General features: G+C 45.2%; 1 protein-coding gene across 8 annotated transcripts in view; it reads right to left on the bottom strand.

Annotated features, from left to right (window-relative positions):
• LOC116940335 (electrogenic sodium bicarbonate cotransporter 1-like) overlaps window positions 1-2,028 on the bottom strand; it is a 58,057-nt gene extending 56,029 nt beyond the window's left edge. For 7 of the 8 annotated variants that reach the window (XM_076065718.1, XM_076065722.1, XM_032950025.2 and 4 more), the window contains exon 1: window positions 1,881-2,028. The gene's annotated coding sequence lies outside the window, so the exon portion shown is untranslated. The remainder of the gene's footprint in view (window positions 1-1,880) is intronic. The other variant, XM_076065719.1, reaches the window with a different exon arrangement.
• Window positions 2,029-22,575: the final 20,547 nt, after the last annotated feature.

Raw genomic sequence — 22,575 nt, 5'->3', positions numbered from 1 at the left:
CTCAGGTCATCAGGTTCATAGCGCAGTGCACTAAGCATTGCACCACCACGCCATCCTAAAAATGAATCCAAATATCTTTGTACGGTAATTGTGTACGCTTAGCTTCGAACTGCAGTCGGTGTGCATGCATCTACTAATTGTATATATCGAAAATCATACAACTTTAGCGATATTCATATTCTTGGTTCTTTCGGTAAAGTCACGTAGAAGGGAAACAATAAAATAATATCATTCTACGTGACTTTACCGAAAGAACCAAGAACATGAATCCCTGCAGTCACGAAAGCTTGAAATCAAAATTTAACTTTAGCGATAGCATGCAGTATATCAGAGTACTGATCATCGCCACTTTCAAGAGTCATGATCAAGCCGCTGCTGGATGAAGATCTGCCAATGCCATCACCATCCCTGGCAGTCTTACAATGCCATAATTGACTTTCGTTTGCTGCTGTTGCCGCTGCTGTGCGTGAGTTCATCTCGCTGCTCCATCTCCACGATCTTCCTCTGAAGTTTGCTCCCTGCGTTGGCTGCCATTCCATCACCGGTCTTGATCATCGGCCATCATTCTTTCTCGTGACGCATCCTGTGCAAGTCCGCTTACTTTTATTACTAACAGTCTACAGATTAACACGGTCGGTTTCGTACGGTGCGAAAGAAGTTCAACATACATATGATGTCTCTGATTTGTGTGTGTGTTTCCAATCATCTTTCCGTCTTCTCAGTGTAATTCCCAGCATGCATCTCTCCATACTTTCTGCGCTGCTAAGTGTTTTCTCCATCGCCTTTGTTATTTTCCATGTTTCCAATCCATATATCATGGCAGGCGGTAAGCGCTGATTTAAACTGTCCTCTTGAGGCACAATTGGTATGTTGTTTTTCATTATGAAATTCACATTTTCAAAGTCCATTAACCAGCTCTGGTTCATTTCTCTGTCTCACCCTCAGTGTTTTTTTTTCTAGCGTTGTGCCTCCAACAGTTATTTCCCTTTGTGTAACAAATTTTTGTCCTTAACATTTGTTTTGCTCAACCTAACCTTCAAAACTTTTTTGTAAAGTTCTTCAATAATTTCCGAAATGGATTTTCCACCAGTTGCTATAACGCATCTGTCATCAGAAAATACGAGATGGTCAATACTTTTCTCCATTATATGTACTATTATGTATCCATTTGAATGCATACGAATACTCGTGTACATATATGCTCAAATGATAATAAGGTGTACAAATATCCAGGTAGCTCCCGCTCAAAGCCGGTGTGCATCATACCACGTCAAACGATTCTGTACACAAGTCTATTGAGAATGAATGCCCAGGTGATAATGCATTACATAACATTAACTCTTGTCACAGAGTCAGCTTCACTCCAAATAGCCAAACTAAGGCATAGCCCTCCTTATGCTCATATGAATTTATGATGGAACTTGCAAAGCTCCAGAGCTTCATTCAAACACACATTTACCACATACTTTATATGCAAGCACACGCGCGCGTGTATAAACAGTGGCGATTACGATATCACGCCTTTCCTTTTCGGTTACTGTAACAACAAACGTCTTCGATAAACATTTACCTAAAATACCGGTGTTAAATCGTGTTTGGCAACTTTGCATGCACACAAAACACCGTTAGATCGCAGGATCAAGCCAACAAAAATCTAACTAAAACCACAGCAGGAATACAGCGAAACATTTTCACAGTCTCATGCTGCCCAAATCCAAACACTTTTGCTCCCTCCCCACCCGCCCTAAAAAAACATAGAATAACTTTACGACCGCGGTAAATTTGACAAAAACGCTCCCACGCTGTCGCCACACTCGACGGCGAAACGCGGGCGAAAGATTGGAAAATCAGCGGCGGCGGCGGCGACGACTCACACTCACCGTGCTGACCTGTCGAGCAAAACTAAAAACAATAACCCGGACCGCGGCTGCGCCAGCGGCGTCTTCTCCTTGCCCCTCCACGGGGGTCGATCGAGCAATGAGGCAGGGCCCGCCGCGACTCACGGCTTTGAAACTCTGCAAGCCACCCACCCACCCACCAAGCCACCCACCCACCAACCCTCCTTCCCTCCTCCGCAACCCTGCGCGCCCCCCCCCCATGCCCAGCTGACGTCGACGAACATTTGAATGTTGACGTCGGTTCAGAATGGACGCACGCGGGGCTCGGAAACACTGCGTAACGCGACGCCCTTTTTATTATTTTTGTTGTTGTTGTGCAACTTTGCACGCTGGATGTGAGTCGCGACCCACGCCCCCCACCACTTTTGCTGGCAAATATCATGAACGTGCCCTCTTTTTTTAGTTTATCCGCAAAGAGTTAACATTATTTTCGGCTCCCCCTGTCAGTCTGCTGCTGGATGAAGGCCTGGACGGGCTTGGTCGGTTTTGTAGAGGGTGCTGGGGGTGTTATCTGACCCATACTTCACCACGCCGGTCAGTGTGCGTTGGCAAAGCGGAGGCACCCATACACGGCCTCGGATATCGCTCGACCGCCGACTGGTTTTACCCATTGGCCGGGAATCAAACTCAGGTAGGTTGGGTTCAGGGGCGCAGTTCACGAATCGTTGTGCGCCACCGCCAATTTGCCCAGCCTCAAACGGAGCTACCTGTTGCTTGCCAGCGCTGCTCGGAAACGAATTCCCTTTGGACGTCGCAACACGGAACCAGCGCGTTCCACTAAAACCATTGCCTAAGGTCGTCTAAGAAATTACACGTGTTTTTTTATTTCGCCCCCCCCCCCTGCTGCACTCGATTACGCAACAAATACACGAGCGTACAAAGTTACGTAGGTATTGGTATTCACGCCAACACTCGAGAACTAATTTCTTTAGAACTGACTTTAGTGTTTTAGTTGGTTGTCCTTCGAGTATGGATGGAAACAATCACCCTCACGCAGGGCGACTATCTACCAGCAGAAGGCAGTTGCAGTAAGGAGCATTGCGATAGATCATCTACACTCGTGTCTGTAATGTGATTTATACACCGCTAGGTTACCGTAAGTTTGTGTGTGGTCTATCTATGCTTATTTTTCTAAGTTCTAAGTTTAGTGACCATGTTCGTGATACTCCTGTGTTCTGTACAGAACGTAGAGAATGGTTGTCGTCAATGATGGTGACACTCACAAACCAAATACCGTTATTGGGCCGATGGTGTGACATTGTTTTTTAGTCAGCGACCCATAATTTTAGTTTTAGCATATCGCAGTTGTACTTGATATGATTTTCTTATGTAAACGAGTTTTTTTCCTTACGTTCACGAGAAAAATTATCAAATGTCCAGCTATCAGTGTTCACTTGTAAACGTTCTTGCAATATCCCAGTTTTGTCTAGGCCCCGAAATATCCAGCTACAAGACAATCAATCTCACTGCCCCCTCTCTCTCTTCGCTCTGAAGAAGGGCCAGTGCCTAAAACGTCAGCTAATTTTAGATATGTTTCTGATGCAAGCGATAACAATGAATGTGATGAGTATTTTAATGCGCGTGCACAACTGCCACTGCGGTCCATAAACTTTTTTTGTTCAGTCATATTATGTTACTTGTTATTCACAAAGCATGGGCCAAAAGTTAGTTTACCGGAAGAGAATCACATTTGTTACGTGATTGCACCATTGCCACGTTGATATTAATTACATGACCACATCAACATGCATGAGCCATCAACATACATTGGTCAAAACGTCAAGGCACATTTAAGTAAAGTTGATTAAAAGGGGGCTAAAGTAAGCTTTTAATTCGCTTTTCTGTGTTAGCTGGTTGGACACATTTGACAACAAGCAGCCACACAATGAGATTGCTCTGGTATTTTGTTACGTACCTTTCCACATTGACCTTAAACAAATTACAAGAATTAAAACACATTATCAGACCTATGGAGCCGTCCATAAATGACGTCACGCACCTAGGGGGGGGCTCAGACATTTGTGACGATGTGTGACGAGGGGGAGGGGGTTGGGAAATGTGACGTCACGTAAAAATGCGCAACTTTAAATAAATATAGACAACACGTTCTACTTAATTAAATAGACTTAAAAAAAAACTTTTCTCCTACATCAGAGTGCAGCGCCACATAAAATGCGCACTACAATGACAATAGTTTAAAGCGATTTGAAGCATTTTTTTGGGGGGGGCAGAGCTTTGTGACGTCATATTTGAGGGGGGGTCTGACTTTTTGTGACGCCGTGACGAAGGGGGGGGGTCAAAAATCGTCAAAAATCGTGTGACGTCATTTATGTACGGCCGCTATGAACAAAAAACAATTGTTAAAAGTGCAGATTATAAGCTCCACTTTATCTCAATAAACTGTTCCACACTGTACTGTCTTCAATCATAATACTCAAAATGTGATTAAAGGGACGTACTAAAGAATGGCTTCATTGTTATTATTGCCTGGATCAACAAAATGACTGAATTATTATGACGTCCAATTGTTACTGCTATTTGTCTTACAAGACATCCATTCATCGATTCAAATACATTCTTACACTCAAAAAACACGCATCCAATTGTGCATCAGAAAATCGATAAATTTTCATTTGTCACAATTAGTGAACCAGGCTGTCACGAGAGGCGCTACAATAAACGAAGAAGAGAAAAAAATAGCACTGCCTCAAAAGGAGATGTCTGTAATAGGCAATTGCCTGAAACACGACCGATAATGTTTTCCTTGAAAAAAAAATGTTCAGGTTTTTGTTATTTGTGATTGTGTTTCACTGCCCACGCAGAACGGTCACAAAATTGTTGTATATTTTTTTAATGTAGATAATTTTAATTGACTGTTGAATCGAATGACAACTCCCAAGCGAATAAAAGCCCCGAATCAAACTGCAAACCCTCCACTGTGACAATTCCTCACATCGCAATAAGGGAGGGAAAATCGATCCAGACCTCGTTACCGCTGATGTTGAGACACACACACACACACACCCCGCAGTCATGTTTCAGCAATAACCTTCTCGGCTGCAGTGTGAAGCTGCATGTCACCGGACCGTGACACGGTCATAAGTTATTGTCAAGGAATAGATCGGCGCACTTATGTAATTTACGCATGGACGGATGGATGGGTATGAGAGTGTGGCACCGTGAACTGGGACTGACCTCCTCACCCCTGTACATGCCTCGGAGTCGTCATTCACGTTTTGCTGCCCTGGAGCGAATGTGTATTTGAGTTCAGTAAATCATGCAAAGTGCGCCATCCGTCAGATTGTCCAAGTTACTGAGTGTTGTGAGCGGTTGCATTGAGCGTGACTGCATTAAGGGGGGATAAATCAACCGGCTGGAATGGCTTTTACACTTTATCATCGCGATTTTCACTCGCAGAAGTAGTCATTGTCGAGCCACTAGCTGGACGAAGCAAGGGCTGAACACGGTCAAGTTTTTTTTTTTTAATCAAAGTTTCTGATCAAAATAATTAGCAAATAAAGAAATAAGCTACATTTGGATTGCACGAATGGAGAAGATGGCAAATATGAATGTCAAACTAATATCAAAACATCCTCTTGGAGACATATGAAGTTCCCTGGTCAAATTAATTCCTCTACATAGGAAACGAAGTATGGTCACGATGTTGAGCGCATCACGAAGGCCGTCTTCAAAATTCCCTTCTGAAATATTTTTTCATTGTGGGGGGGGGGGGGAAAGGCAGTGCATTGGGAAAAGTCATGCATCCAAAGGAATGCCACTCAACCTACTTGCTGTACCACATCCTAGAGGAAGGTTACCACCACGCACGTGGTTATCGCATGCAACTGAACTCTGAAAGACTCACCATGAGCCTAGAATCACAGGGTAAATGTATGTGGAGAGGTGCGTGCATGGAAATTACACTCAGGGACACGAAGGGGGAATACACAGATTAGAGAACATCACACAAATTAGCATTGTGATGTGTGCTCGCTTAGCACGGTTGGCTGCGTAAGGTGTGAAACAAGTTCAAAATTTGATATATTTTTTTAGCTTTTGGGAGAAAATCAGAGAACCTGGAGGAATATAGGAATAGGTTTTACCCTTTTAACTGGCACAAAAACTGACATCTTTATTCAAGGCATCATGTTTGCAATAATCACAACACAAGCAGTCAAAATGCAAACAAAAAAGACAACTCTGATACTAATATTGGCACTGTCCTTGAATTTGATTGGTCCACACCCGAGATGGCTTTTCTTAGAGGACAGTGCATATTATTATCAGAGTTGTCTTTTTTGTTTGCATTTTGACTGCTTGTGTTGTGGTTATTGCAAACATGATGCCTTGAATAAAGGTGTCAGTTTTTGTGCCAGTTAAAAGGGTAAAACCTATTCCTATATCTTGTTACTGGCAAAGGAGGTCTCATAATGTAAGAAACCTGGAGGAAACCCACGCAAGACCGAAGGAGACTATACAAACTCCACACAGAAAGGTGCGCCAGGTCGGGTATCGAACCCAGGGAGGGATTCTTGCTGTGTGATACAAGCGTTATCACTGCGGCACCCTGCAGCCCAGCACAGCGAGCACGAGTTAGTATTGTTACACGAGTGGTTTGTTGGTTAGAGTCAGTGGGAGAGCTAGCACTAGTGACTGGTTGTTGGTACTCTGGTTCTTTCGGTAAAGTCGCGTGACTTTACCGAAAGAACCAAAGAGTATGGATCCCTGCAGTCACGAAAACCTCAAATCTCGACTGGTTGTTAGCTCGCGGAAGAGTGGTGCCTAGTTGGTTAGTTGATAGGTGCAGTGGATAGGGCGTGTAAGGGTGACTGGTTTGGCAAGTTGGCTCGGGCTCGTACCACGGTAAATTCTATTTGGCGCATGTGCCCGTATCCTAGATTACCCCCCCCCATCACGCCCATGTCCAGGTTGTATTGTGGTTCGAGTTTTTTGCTCCGCATTCCTCTCAGTCCCAGAGCTCCGCCGTGGCGCCCTCCAGTGGCCACGCCGCGCCTCTGCAGCCCGGATTTTGCCGGGCCCGTCATTCCTTTGCGCGCACAGCTGTGGGTGGACTCGTTTGGGGCCGTCCATAAATGACGTCACGATATTTTGGACGATTTTTAACCCCCGCCCCCCCGTCACACGGCGTCACAAAAAGTCAGACCCCCCTCAAATATGACGTCATAAAGCTCTGCCCCCCCCCAAAAAAAAACATTTCCATTCTGAAAATAAAACATGCTTCAGATCGCTTTAAACTATTGCCATTGTAGTGCGTATTTAATGTGGCGCTGCACCCTGATGTTGTAGGGGAAAACATGTATTAAAAAGTATATTTAATTAAGTAGAACGTGTTGTCTATATTTATTTAAAGTTGCGCATTTTGATGTGACGTCACATTTCTCAACCCCCCCCCCCCTCGTCACTCATCGTCACAAATGTCTGACCCCCCTCCCCTTAGGTGCGTGACGTCATTTATGGACGGCCCCTTTGCCAAACGAAGGCATCCTCCCGTTGTTATGAATATCGTCATCGTCGCCATCGGTGGTGGTCTATCCCCTGCTGGACGAAGGCCTCTCCACGCACTCGCCATCACTCACGGTCATGAGATGGCACAAATCCATTTGGCTCCTGATCAGGAGCTGATCCCATTGCTCGATCTGCGCAAGTCGCCGCCCTCTCGGACTCGTTCAGCCTTCTTTACTTTGGTTGCCATTCAGTTATCAGTCTCGTTCATTGGCCATCATCACTACCATCGTCCCCCATCTAGTGATGTGTCCTCGCTAGTTGCTGACTGCTGTGCTTCATGCCACACACTTTGCAATAACAACCGTTTTGAATTCATGCAATACCAGCAGCGTTTGTCACGCTAAAAATATATCTATCGTAAGTAAACACTGCAAATAAATCTTAGGAGTCAAATAAAACACACACACGAGCATTCTTATAAATCTATTTATCCCAGAGCCCTCTCGCTTCTTCAGAGCAGAGCGGCAGTCTGCCCGGTCCAGTTAACTTTTATTTCGCAACACAAATCACGAGGGCAGCACCAAATGTCTCGGTTGCCGAATTCCAGCAGAGCTACTGCGTCCTGCCGGGTACAACTCAGCTCTCCCGCACAGGGAGTACCGCTCTGACTCACTGGACTAACACGAAATCGATCTCCGTGGTCGCGTGGATTATTTCTTTTTTCTCCGAGTCCTCCGGTTTTTCCTTACACGTTTAGAAACATGCATTGAGACTATTCAGATTTGTTTTGGCGCTGTAAATGTCCAAATGATGGACCACTTTGTTGAGCTTATCATTTGTGGCCAGGTTGCTTCTGAAAAATAATTTAATACCTCAGTGGGCTTTGCCTGATAGGATGGGGATGGTTTAGTTTTTATTGCATTTGTTTGAGTGATTTGTTTTTACCTTTCTTGTACTTTGCACTGCTATCGTGTTTGTGTATTGTTTGTTGTTGTGACATTCTAAACCGCCCCTACTGGACATCTGTGAAAAAAGAGCTTTATAGCTCGTCGGATTCCTCCAGTATAAATAAATACTCTGATTCTGAAATTAACACGCCAGCTGTAGGAGAACACGGGAACATCTGCAAAGCCTCCAACCATGCTTCAGACGCCACGCTTAGAAGGTGTCCGGATAAATTAATAAATGCGTTGCGGCACACCTAGTTTAGTACAGAATTTTGTCAATCCGCTGATGGACGGAGGGCATCTCCACATCATGTCGGTCGTGGAGGGGCCTATTTGACCACGCTGCAACAAATTGGTCAGTGTGAACACACTGGGGACATAGACATCCGTGAAAATAATGGGACATCTGTGAAGAAGAGCTTCATAGCTCATCGGATTTCTCTAGGATGGTTTAAGATTCTGATTCCCAAGTGTGGATGAGAGGCAACGGAAGAGTCCCCGGAAGTACTTCTGCAATTTCATCTTCCAGAGACCGTTCTCTCAAATGGGGTGATGCAAGAGCTGAATGGAAGCAATTGTTTTGGCCATTGACATGACACAGACCGCACAGTTGTAATATAATTGGAAAAAAAGATGAAAAATTATCCACACTTACACATATTGATTATCATTACTGAGCAACTTTTGCAAATTCTAATTTTGCTAAGCGAGGCAAAAAGTTGGCACAATTGCAATTGACTTTCTGCTTAGAATTATAACGACCTGAAAACCCACCATTTTTAATTTGGGCCGCTCAAAATATAGGCCGGAGCGTGTTTGGTTTTATGCATAGCGTGGGGGCAACCTAAAGTACCAACCTCCTCCAAGTCCCATGCTAAACACCTCAAGACACAGCAAACTATCCCCATCATCGGTTGAAACCATTCAATTGCCTCCAGCGGTGTGTGACGCTCAAGCTCAGAGACGGCAAGGCAACGCCTGCTAACGGTTACGAGTAGATGATAGTTCTTGTAAATGCATAAATGTGCCCTTTTTCTGACGTCGAAAAAAATCCACGCAAATATATGACGTTTCATAATTGAGTTGCGTCCTGCTTTCTTCGAGTTTGGCTTTTTCTTGAGAGTAGGAAAATTGTCAAAATATGGTGACTTGCTGAGTTAATTGTGCCACCATCCGGGGGGAGATAATATCATAAAAGAATCAAAACTGGCTTGTAAATCTCCATTTTTTTTGGCTTGTAAAGTGAATGTGTTGGCCATATTATATGTACCGCATGTCGGTTATAATGTTTTATTTAGGATCCACCTAATTTGGCCCATCACTATGCATGGGTGACAATTCATGCAATGCCAAAATCAAAATCAAAAAATGTTTAAGGGCCTCTTCTATGCAAACTGATCATTGTTTAAATTGCAGACACCCCACAAAACATTTGAGGCTTTCAAAAATTAACTCTAAAAGTGAAACGAGTGAGGAAAAAGCCCAGCATGTGAACTGAACTAAATTCAGAATGTGCCAAGGTGGTGGCACATTGCAGGTGTTTGTACATTCACCCAGGCGCGGTGGTGGCGGCGGGGGCGGCGGTGGTGGTGGCGGGCCGCTGGACCTCCTCATCCACCAGTGGGAATCTGACGGACGGGTACGAGTCTCCGCACTCCCCATCCGCTCCTCCAACAAGTCGTGGCGGCGGTGGCGTCTCCAAGAAATCCAGCGAGCTCCCGTGCGCCTCATCCGCATCCTCGGCTCCCTGCACCTCCACCTCCGAGACCACCACCATCTCGACCTCCACCTGCTGACCCTCGCGGACGCCGTCGACCCCTCCGAGGGCCCCCTCGGTCACGCGCGGGACCCCTAGGGACTCCTCGGAGACGCTGCAGTAGCCGGAGGAGTGTCCCGCGGGCTCACCCGCGCCGGTGTCCGTGGGAAGGAAGCACTCGCACGAGCGGAGGCGCGACGGCTTTTCCTCGTCCAGAGAGCCGCCGCCACCGCCGCCGCCGATCGTGGACACCTCATGCTGGGAAGACATCGGTGGCGTGGGGCAACGGGAACGATTTTTGTTGTTGTTGAATCGCGCGACGATGGTTGTAATTGCGTTCGGCACGCGTGCGCGGCAAGCAAAACAAAACCAACTCTCCCGGGATAGAGTAACTAAATGAGCGGTTGGCAGTCACGCACACGTGCGGGGTTGGTGGTCGCACACGTGCACAGTTTACTGGACCGGAGGGGCGAAAGATGCCAAGCGGTGACGAAACCCGGGTTGTTATTTTTTTAACGGGCTAGTGCTCGTTTGCGCAAAGTGCGCTCTGCGCTCATGTCCGCTCACGGCTCAGTGGGCAGTTTTTTATTTCACTTCGATAGTAATTTTGTGATCACAAAGCCACCTCAAAAATGCTCGGCTCGCCCGGCATGCTTTCAATGGAGCGAGCGCACAAGGTGCGATTGTTGCGAACGGATTCAACAATGCGGCCGATTCAAACGCAGAAATTTTGCAGCGCGCGCCAGGGCTCTCCAAAGTCCCAAGCAAGTAATCCGATTTAGTTGTGTTCCCTCCATCCTAATTGCTAAGGGAGCCTCGCTTTTTACTTGTTTCTAATTAGCGAGCTGCTAATGCGCAAGTTACAGGAGGATCAGCACCTCTTAGCGGGGCTATTGTTACTCGAGGATTTTGGCATTCAGAGGCAGGACGCTCATTAATTTGTAAAAAAAAAACAGGCCTGGCATGTTTGTTGCCCGCTTGGCCATGTGTCACTGAGTTCACTCAAAGAATACCCCCAAAGAACAATGAACTTGTGTGCTGCGATGCCGTAATTCGCACAAACATTGTCACTTTGCGAGACGCACTGGGGGCCACTGAGGCCGTGTTATTAAAATTGTAATTACTGCGATGGGCGGTCATAAAATAAAAATGTCCCTTTGAAGTATGTGCACTGCTTACGATGGGAATGCATGCGCCTAATCTTAATTCAAAAACAGGTCAATTGAAATGCGTTGGCACCGGCTTGTTGCCTATCACCACAGCTGACGCCAACAGGGGCGGTGCTCGGGAGCAAGGTGGTTCATGCACCCATATGCGCGGATCTTGCAGTGTACGTGCGAATTTTTTGTTTGTTTTGCCTGGGCTCTCATGTATCCTCCCACACGCGATGCATCTCCTATTGGAATTGGCTACTGCCTGGATTGCACAATCCACAGCACGACGAATGCCTCAAGTCGCCGTTGAGCCGTGGTCTTTGTTTCATTATACTTCACCACGCCGGTGAGTGCGAATGTAACGAAGGGGGCGATGGCATGACCGGTTAGGATACCACTCACCGATGATATAAGCTATAGCCTGTTTTTTTTCAATCAGGTGCATGGGTTTAAATTGCAACGCGATAACCACTGCACCACTCCTCCATCATACCACTCATGTGAAAGGAAAATTATTGTAAGGGAAGGGAGTTTAAAAAAAATTGGCTGTATTGTACCCAGCGGAATATCCTCTCAGGGCAGGTTAAATTGTAGAGCTGTCTCAATTCGCAACACGTGATTTGATGAATTGTTAAATATTCAGTTGTGATTTAATTAAAATTATAATGTTTACACTGAATGCTTGCAGTGAGTGATAGTGTCCTCCGGCCCATCACATGCAAAGTATACAACAACGTACTGACAGCCGAATACGTCGTTTACACCACAGTTCGTCATTCGCCAGGCCACCTGTGGTGGAGTAAATTGCGGGCACTTCCACCTCTTCCACGGTGCCCGACCCATGTGGAATAGTAAGCCAAAACATCATGCCGAGGAGTTCTCTGTTCTCTAAGTCCTCCGCTCTGCCAGCAATAAGTTTCAGGGCTGCACCATCACCAAATTTACCTTCCATACACATCGATAACATCGACTCCCACGCGTACGATTCGATACACGTATCGATATTAATTGATGAATCCACCCCACGCTCGATGGACCCTTTCTCGGCGAGTGCCACTCGTCCGGGGGCGTCGAGGGAGGCCGTGCCGCGCATCGTTTGCACAAAATTCATCATGAGGCGGGAGAGTCCATTGGGGCGAAGGTCGCTGTCGCGAGGGAGACCTGGGACCCACCACAACGAGTGCACATGGTTTTATCTCGGTGCAGGAAAGAACAACAACAACAACAACAACAAAACACGTAGCAACATAATCATTCAAATCAGTCGGGATGAGCAAGTAATAAAGCTTGCGTTATTAAATGCACATGAATAATACATGTGAAATTTTAAAACAAACATGGTTTGTTCCCGTCACGCGAATATGAATTGTATGAATAAAATAATGCTATTTTGAATCCCTAATATCAATTCATTGCTGGATGAAGGCCAAACCCACACGTCGTCACCTCGGGGGGCTTGTTTTACTGTACTGACCACGCTGCTTCGTCGGGATCAGTGAAAGGGAGAGACCAGGACCGGTTGAGATTTAACTTGCAACGGATGTTAGTTGTTGTCAGGAATCAAACAACCAGGTTGATAGAGAAGTGTACTCGCCATTGCAAAACCATTTAACAAAATGCATTTAAACAATTTTATTTTTATTTCACAAAGTAAGGACCACTAAGCTATATAACTTGTTTTCAGAAGCGACGTGGTCACAAATTACAGCTCAATGAAGTGGCTTATCACGTGGAAATGTATCGCAGCCAAATACTCTCAACGCATGTTGATTCAAAAAAAATAAGCAGAGGACCCGTAGAAAAATCCCCGTGACCACAGGGAGAGAGACGTGAAAATTCCAAATATACAGCAGCAGGCGTCAGGGTCGGGATCGAACCCACGACCTCCTCCATACCAGGCGAGGTAGTTAACATCTCGTCATCGCTCGCCAAATATATTGCGAGATGTAAAACTGATCCTTACCATATGAATGTCAAATTTCCACGACTGACTCGTAAACAGCAGTGGAGATGAGTGCCACCCAACGCCTATTATAATACGGGTACACCAAGCATCATATCAGTACATCAGCAACAGAGCATGCTGAAGCCTCTGCTCTCACAAAATTCTGTCGGAACTCCTTCAGCCGATGCACAGAGCGTTACGGCACACACCGAACGGGCAGAGTGCTCGGCGAGAAGAAGACTCGATGATTGATGGGGCTATTCGGTCCGAGATGGGGCGGGTGGCGGGTGGCCGGTGGCATTGGCGGTCGTGCGATTCATCCCAGCGGAGGTTACAGGGCGCCAATTCCGCTCGTCACTGTGTGTGTGCGTGTAGGGGGCATGCGAAGCGATGTGTACAGCTCCGCGTGTCAATAGCTTTGACGGAATTAATATTGAACAGAGTGAAATAGAAGGGCGTGAAGCGATGTGGATTTTTTTGCCCGCTGTTTGCTCAATGACACGGCACGGAGTTCCAGGCATTAAATGTGTTACCGCTACCGATAACAGACGTGACGAAATGTTGGAAAAGTGTAATTGCTCATGAAGCATTGGCTCAGAAATCCCATTCACTGCTGTAACTGTAGTACTGCTGGGGGAAGCTTGAAGTGTAATTAGTCCGTCTCTCCGTATTGATGTGTAGATGTCTAATCGGATTCCGCAGTCCAGGACTTGTTAACATATGATCACACTCATTTACATGAGTCAAGTCAAAGAGATCACCGCGGCCAATATCAATGATGCCACCACAACATTCACATTGCCAACCGCTTCTTCCAATTGCTTTATTGTCGCCACGATTAAATTTGGGTGGAGCAGTAGCATAGCGGTCAGCGCACCGCATTAACCCGGCGACCTGAATTCGATTCTCATCCGTGGCTAATATCCCAGCCACCCCTCACCCCACGGCCCGAAAGGAACCTTCACCAATCCGCACTGACCAGCATGGTGAAGTATGGAAAAACAACCTCCGTGATCGATGCGTTGTAGAGAATCCATCCTCCAACAAGAAACACAGACCATTATATTCAAGTTATCATTCAATTACAATCACTCTCAAATAAGAATACAACCGAATTGAGTGCATTTGGGGCCTAAGCGATGTGGTAATGGAAGTAAAGCAACAAATATGGTTGGGGTCAGGGTTAAGGTGAACTCATTGTTGACTGGCTACTCATTATATTTCAGGGAGCCAGCATTTTGCATTATATCGTCACGCCACGTGTTTACCTTGGCACTTTCGCTCATAACACGCACGCTAAGCGTATTGCGGACAGGCGATACTTCTTGTGTCCACCAGTAGGCACCAGACTGCTATGGAAGGACCTTTCTGGCCAGTGAGGCACAACGTGCAAGCCTGAAAAATAGTCTTCAGGCTCGGTGTAACTTTCCTGCAATGTGTTATTATTATTTTTTAAAATCAAATTTTGCCATGCGCAAAACTCCTATCTATGCAATAACATGTTAATTTATCCCTGGATTAGCCAGGGCTACTTAGTTTTTAAAGTTTCACTTTTAAAGTTTCGGAAGACCCTTCCACCTCTTTCCCCACCCGCCACAATAATTGAAGGATTTAAGAAAGTCTGATGGATGATACAGTAAATTAAATATTATTTTCCATCAATAAAACATTATTGAGTCTCCAGTCGTGTTTTTAGGGGAAAAAAACTTCCTTCGCATGCTTGGTCTTGTGGTGGTTGTTGTTGTTTGACTTGCATCCCACTGGGATTTTTTTGCACACGGTGCTTTTTTCAGGAAAATTTTGCTGTTTTTTTCATGGACTTTCTGTTTGCAGTCACATAGTCACTTTAAGATGCTTTTCTTGTTCGTGTTTTTGTTTGTTGTGGTTGCACCCGATTCAAGAGCCGAATGGCTCACAGGGCTATACCAAAATAAAGATACTGAAAAAACTGGTCAACTATTGTTTTAAGTTGTAAAAATTACCAGCCAAGACCATCCTGTTCTTCTCTGCACATAACTCTCTCTCTGTATAAAATTCTGTCATTCACATCTTCACCATACTGCTTTCTTCAGTACACTTGCCCAGTCGCCTTAGACTCCAAGGGCTTGGATGCCTTATAATTATGTATTGTATAACATCCACCGTTGCTAAGTTCACCAATCCCCATGTTAATCGTGTTGATTCCTGCATCCACACGTCGGTAAACATTAATCTGACGTCACCATTGATGGAGTTTTACATTGGAATCTCTTGCCGCACCGACATTAATGTACCATGATGAAGTGAAGGCCATTTCCCGTAATGTTACCTGTTACATGCATTTTTCGTTTAGGGCCACAGTGTTATTAACGCACGTTGTTGAGTTTTTGTTCTTTGTTCTCATGCTCCACTGCCAATGCAGTATCCCAAGAAAATCAATCGATTAAACCCTCCATAAAAGTAACATTTTCACTACAACAATAATTTTACAATGGTGCCAGACAAAGTTATCCGGGTTTCGCTTTTCTCTCCCACTGAGTGCGTAGCTATAAAGTTACTGACGCGTTCCGCGCGGCAAAAGTGCGCTAGTTGCATGACCACACAAACACGCGAGAGTGACGGCGTGAATATCAAAGTCGTGTGCCACGCTCTAGGTACCTATCGGTGGTTTGAGAGAGACTTATAATTGGGACAGATGTGTTCTTCTTTGTGTGTGTGTGTCAATTCTCAAGATATCTCTCGCAGAGTGCCTGGGTGCACCGTTTCAAAGCGGCGAGGGCTCAGAGACGCATCTGGGATTACAGAAGCCGCCGTGTCTCGGGCCTCTGATTTCCCGCGGATAGAAGCAAGGAAGAACCGAGGCGGCTGCCTCTATAAATTCCCACTATTTGTCATTAGCGAAATAATTGTACATTATTATTTCGGTAAACGAGATCATTAGGATCGCCACGAAGCACTCCCGCATCAGTCAGCAACAAACCTAAAGCTGGAGGGGGGGGGGGGGCGGGGTTGGCACCTCCTGTCGGAGGCGGAGGGAGGCTCTGCCAAATGGTTCATAATGAAAACGGGCAGTTTGTCCATACGCCATTTAGACCGTGACTTTAAAATATTTATGAATTGTCGTGATTTTGCGACTTGATCGTTCAAATTAGACATTCAAATATGGCAGGGCAGGTAGATCAATTAATAATGCTACCGAGTTTTTACGGGTGTTTGTCAACGCAAGTGCTGGAAGCAAACCTCCCCATGGCAGTTGTTTGACCATACTTCACCCATCCTGGAGAATGTGGCTTGCGGAAGGTGAGGGTTGGCACCGAGTCCTTTAAACATATGTTAGCCATAGCAGGGAGTAAAACTCAAGTGGCCAAGGTTCATAGGGCGTCGCGCTCATCACGGCACCACTGCGCAGCCACCTGAGAGGTCGCTCATCTTTATTTAAAGCAGGTGAGAATCCACTGAGAATGACATTATCTTTTTTCAAAGGGAGACCTGGGTCAAGAAAGCAATAATGGTACACACGTGGATAAAAAAAAACCGGGCACATATTTAGAGTTGGGATAGCAAGACAAAGTAAAAATCTTTAAATGTACACACATTTTGGCTTCATTTATTTAATGACAAGTCAGAACTTGCTGGCGACCCTCTCACGGTCACCTTACAACGGAGCGTGTCTCTGGCTGAAGCCTCTCCGCTTGTGGGAGTGTGGGTCGCAGGTACGGACACTGTCTTCTTTGGTCATATTGTGCCATGACTCCCTCGGATGTCCTCGAGTCCTTGTTCCACTGATTAGAAAATATCTGTATCTATTCAAACTGTGTGTGCAAAGTGAAATAATGATCTCCTTTGGATGATGTTGATGACATCCCTTTGCTGTCCCACTTCCTTTCAGCGTCCCTTCGTTTATCTCTCCGGGTTAATTCCAATGTCTTTCTCGGCGCAGCCCTGTGGAATATTCGTATCTTCCGCTTTGTCTTTTTTTTCCTAGCAGCGTGCAGGCTTTGTACAATGGGAAGGGTTGAATCGAGCTATAATTCAGCCTGCCTTTAGTCTCCCAATTTCTTTAGTGTTGCAGATTCTACTAAAATTATCTTACCTGCACCAGAATACTCATTCTACCTGCCGTATCGTCTACGTGCACAATGATGCTGAATATAGTTACTCTCATCATTTACAGAAAGTGTTACACTTGACTTAACGTCACCAACACGAGGTTAAGCTGCCAAGTCGTGTATACTGTTGTTTAAATTTAAAAAAATGTCGGTATATTTTGTCAATGTGATTCTTTTTCAACACGTAGGCTTTCGCGACCAGTATTATTCATAATAAAGGTTTTTTGGTTAGATTGCGTTATTATAAATGTGTCGCAATTCTCCACCGGTGGGCTGAATAAGTAACTAATTGGCATTTTGTTTACTTGACACATTTTTTACTGATTGGCCGTGTCAGGTGGTGGAGGGATGCGACACATTTATAATAACGCAATCTAATCCACAAACATTTATTGTGATTGTTTTTGTTATAATTAGCAATAGACGTTTTGGAAAAAAAATACATTTGGGATTTTTAAAATTTTATTTCAGTTAACATTTTGTGTGAATTGGCAACCGAGCGGGGGGCTATGAAAAAGATTCATTCTCCGAAATAGTAATGCATCCTGCTCAAAGAGCATCCCCTGGTTACAGCCCTGGAGTGGAAATTCCACTGCCCTATGACAGGGGCGAGTATATCCATAGGACAAACCAAAATGTCGACTTCCTCACCTCCACAGGACAACCACTTGACTTTGAGCCAAGAGAGATGATGGGCTGAGTCAACTTCCAACCAACATTTTAACTCTCAAGCATCCAATTGTGAGCTGCTCGCATTATCACTGAACCACCTGGACGGTTTATGGATCGCAAAAGCAGACACCGTGTATTTCCACAGCACGCAATACATTTGGCACACATCTCACGTGTTTAAATGAATTCAAATGCAAAATGCGTGAGTTTTGAAATTCAGCTCAACATTGCCACGTGTAATGATTCATTCTTGACACACTCTAACAGATGCTATTATTGCACTGCCGGATGAAGGCGTCCCTTTCTCTCGCTGTGTCGACTGTGGGGGTAACGCGACCACACTTCTCCACGCTGGTCAGTGCCAGTTGGTGGAGGGTGGGTGGGTGGGTGCGGACCAATGAACAGTTCAGATATCACTCACCACCAATGCCAGTCGTGGCTGGCAATCGAACTCAGGTTGCCAGGGTTCATAGAGCGCAGCGAGCTAACCCACTGCGCCACCGCTCCACGCTGTTATCAACGCCCCATATGAAACCACGTGCAACAATGCATTCCTGCTGCCTACTGTCCAGTGTGATTGACGCACGTTGACTGACCCACAATAAACAGCTTTCAGTTCCAGTTGGGGGGAGGGGGGGGGAGAAAATCCAATAATGCAGGGACGGCCGTCCGTGACGCGATACGAGGCTGGGGGGGGGGGGGGGCGCTCTTCAAACATCGAAAATAGCCAACAAAAGGAAGCTAAGTGGTCCCCGCAGCACCCAATTAACCACACGCTCTGCGTCTGTTTAGTCGCACGAAAGTGCTAATGTGTAGAAACTGTGGGTGACTGTTTGAATCTTTGGAAGACTTTTTTTTTTAAATCATACATATGTATGCACCTCCGTATATTCGTGCACACCAATACCAATGTCCGCCATTCGCCACTAAGTGACTGTGACGTCACCACGGCGCCTGTGCCAGGCCAGGTGCACTTTGAGGTCACGTGAAGTGTCGAAGGCTCGCTAACAAGAGGAGGTCCCGGGACAGACCCAGCAAGTGCTATGGGTTGGCTGACAGAGATGACCGGTAGATGCACCAGCTGTACCCCCTACTGTGGCAACTTGCCGCATTTTATCTATCCGGCGCTCCGCTCGTTGTTGTGAGCGTCGCTCCTCTGCTCTCCGTTGTTGCTGGAGGGCGACTGCCTCCAACTGCCCAGTAGCGTCCTCCGTGCACACACACACACACGGACACATACACACTCCGATACAGACACAGCTACTCCTTCATGTGGACTGTTTGTACCAATCGCCGTGAGTGAGCAGCTAGCTACTAAGGGCCGAGTGGCCTACACGGTGGTGGTGTGGCGAGGACGTCACCTGCCTGCCTTTGTCTCCACAGTGTCGATGGATAAGCACCGGGCCCATGACCTAGGGAAATTCCAGAATTGATTCAGAGATGGCTCGCGAATGATGAATAGCCTAGGCTGGGGAATCAAACTCGGGACACTGCATCGATGCACCCCACAGACGTGCAAAGTTACGAAGATAAAAAAAAAAAGATCCCCCGTATAGCCTCATCGGATTGTTGGGGCAAGTGCTGTTAGCGAGCACCAATGAAGTCCGGGACGGGGTGGGTGGCCAGCACAACGCCCGGCTGCCTTTGTCTCCCCAGTGGTGGCGATGTTTACACATCGCACCAGGTACTAATTTGAGGCTGAGTCGACCTAGGGGAGGCCTAGGACCGAATCAGATAATCGTCACCGGTGTTGGCTGTGAGCGGGAATCGAACTTGGTACGCCAGGTTCGTAGCGCAGCATAGCGCTAACCGCAACACCACCACTCCCCATAATGTTTTATTGAAATGTTTTATTGATTTGAAAGTTTGCACAAAGCCAATTAGATTATAGTTATATTCACATTACGATCAGCTACTACTATTAATACAATATACCATGTAACGACATTGGCAAATTCCTAAAATACTCATTATTATTATTATTAGGATTGTGTCTTCTCGTGTGGAAATTTCAAATCCTTATATGTGTCTGAGATGTTAACTACCTCGCCTGGTATGCAAGAGGTCGTGAATTCAATCCCGACCCTGACGCCTGCTGTATATTTGGAGTTTGCATGCGTTTAGAGTATTTAGCGACTATAAATGTCCACGTAATGATGAGCCACTTCATTGGGCTATCATTAGTGGCCAGGTCGCTTCTGAAAAAGAGCTACATAGCTCAGTGGGCCTTACCTGCTAAGATAAAACGTTTGCGTTATTTTTGTTTATTAAAAAAAATATTATTCACTGATGCCTTCCTTATGGCGAGAAACATCTATTTTCGTAACAAAAAAGTTTTGAGAATTGAATATTAAAGTATTCACTTGTTGCTTCACATTGCATTAACTGTTAATATGAATTCACGTATTCTATTACACGTTATATCCAAAGCGTATAAAGACGGAGGCTTTAACAAAAGCTCAAGGTACGGTCATTGTGACATCTTTTAATTCTTCTATTCTCAAAACTGTTCTGCCACCCTTGCAAAGGCTGATTGAATGAAGTGGAAAGTGGGATTAAAAAAAGAACGGACAGTATGGTCCCGATTAGTGATCCTGAATGAGTTACTCTCCTAAATTGAAGCCATTAACAAGTTGCCCGCATGCCCCACTGCACACCGTTGTCCATCGCATTAATTTACCTGCGCCGCATGGCAAAAAGAGGAGTTGGCACTGAAGTGGTAAATGTTTTAGACGGTGCCATAGAGCGATTACGATTCACCCCCTACACCATTACTGCACCCCAAGTGCATCCTGAGAGTAGCCCAACATGAAACTTTTGAACTCGCTACACCCACCTCTCGATATTCCATAACAGGTAAAGGTGCATCCCTGCCATTATTTTCACCATGCTACTGCTGGTGGAAGGATCTCCAACGAGAAGAAGCATTTGAGTTCCCTTTGCGTGGGTAATCAGACCGAGTCTTCCACATTAGCCGGACGTCTTGGAAGACGTGGGAGTAATCCACTCACCACACGTTGCATGCCAATCGACTAAATGTGGTTGAACCCATTTATTTAAACAACTATTTGGATTTTACCAGGTAAGGCCCGCTCAGCTATATAGCTTATTTTCCGAGTCGATCTGGGCAAACATGATAGCTCAACGAAGTGGCTTATAATGTGGAAATGTATAACAGCCAAATACTCTAAACGCATGTTTCTAAATGTGAAGGGAAAAACCGGAGAACCCGGAGAAAAATCATTTATAGTCGCTAAATTCTCTAAACGCATGCAAACTCCAAATATACAGCAGGCGTCAGGGTCGAACGCACGACCTCCTGTACACCAGGCGAGGTAGTTAACATCCCTTCTGGGTGGACAGAGTTGGGAACGAGGAGTCCCATTTCTTCAGCCGTCACGCCACGGCTACGCACTGGCGACCGCCGGATTGCAAATACAGTTTCACTAAACCATAAACACCATGGCAGTATCCTCAATATCTCACAAGGTGGAGAAATTAATCATGGAAGGATATTTAAGTAAATGTTTTTTTCTAAATCAACGTTGTAATTAAAACACTGGTTCAGTTTGCCACGTATGATACGCCTGCATTAGCTGGCCAGCACATATTGTATTCTCATTAAATATTGACAAAAATTAAATGACATTAATGAATGATACATTCATGCCACGTGTTTTTTTTTGTTTTGATTGGGAAACAGTGGCGCGGTGATGCAAATCGGTCAGCAGACCCAGTAAACCTGCATTATAATCCTGGCCACAGCTACCCTCAGTGGAGACTGATATCAAAACCCACCACATTCACATGTGCGCACTGAAAATTTTGGGGAAGTATGACTCAAACAACGACCACAACTGACACGGGATGTTTAATCTTTAATCCAGCCAGCGGTGCATTCAAATTAGGCTGATCGTTATTATGATTATTTTTTGTAAAAATGGTCTAAGTTATCAGTGGTGTAAAGTCTTTGGGATTTCATAACCACAACTGGCATTCACTGAGGTGCTCCAAAAGCATCGCCGCGTTTGTTTCGTGTCCAGAATGGCACTGGCCATGAGTAATGATACAAGCTCGCAATCAAATTAGCTTTGACTAATTGCCCCACAACAGACATGAAGCAAGTACCTATGAAATAATAACTTTAATTACTGCAGACTAATTGTCCGTCTAGTCAGCATAAGTTATCTTACAAGAGATAAATGATGTATTGGCTTATATTTAACAAAAAAATATATGAGAATCGTAATTAATATTTATTCATATTGACACATGCAAATATCCCTCTATTAATCAGAAACAAAAGGTAATCGATGTTCATAACATGCGATGCGTATGTTCTCTGCCTGACTCACGATTCGTCTGTAATATTGCACAGATACATATACAGATCAACATTGCATGAATGCACTTTTGAATACCACGTGCACCCTACATATCATATTTTCACATTACATACTCTTACTTGCACGGCTAGCACAGACAGATGTCTGTCTTTTGTTGTGGACTATAGTGGTAATTGGTGATAATTTTGCTGGAGCACTCCTAAATCAGCACATGCACATTTGCAAATGGACTTAATAAAAATGTAATTTATCAACATTACTACAAGGAAACAGATTATATTTGATACCCACGTAATAAAAGCG

The sequence above is a fragment of the Petromyzon marinus genome, chromosome 8, assembly GCF_048934315.1.
Source record: "Petromyzon marinus isolate PM22_M1 ecotype Great Lakes invasive population chromosome 8, UKy_Petmar_22M1.pri1.0, whole genome shotgun sequence".
In the NCBI taxonomy this organism is placed as follows: domain Eukaryota; kingdom Metazoa; phylum Chordata; class Hyperoartia; order Petromyzontiformes; family Petromyzontidae; genus Petromyzon; species Petromyzon marinus.
Note: the sequence above shows the minus strand (reverse complement) of the source record. Positions and strands in the feature narration are given on the sequence as shown.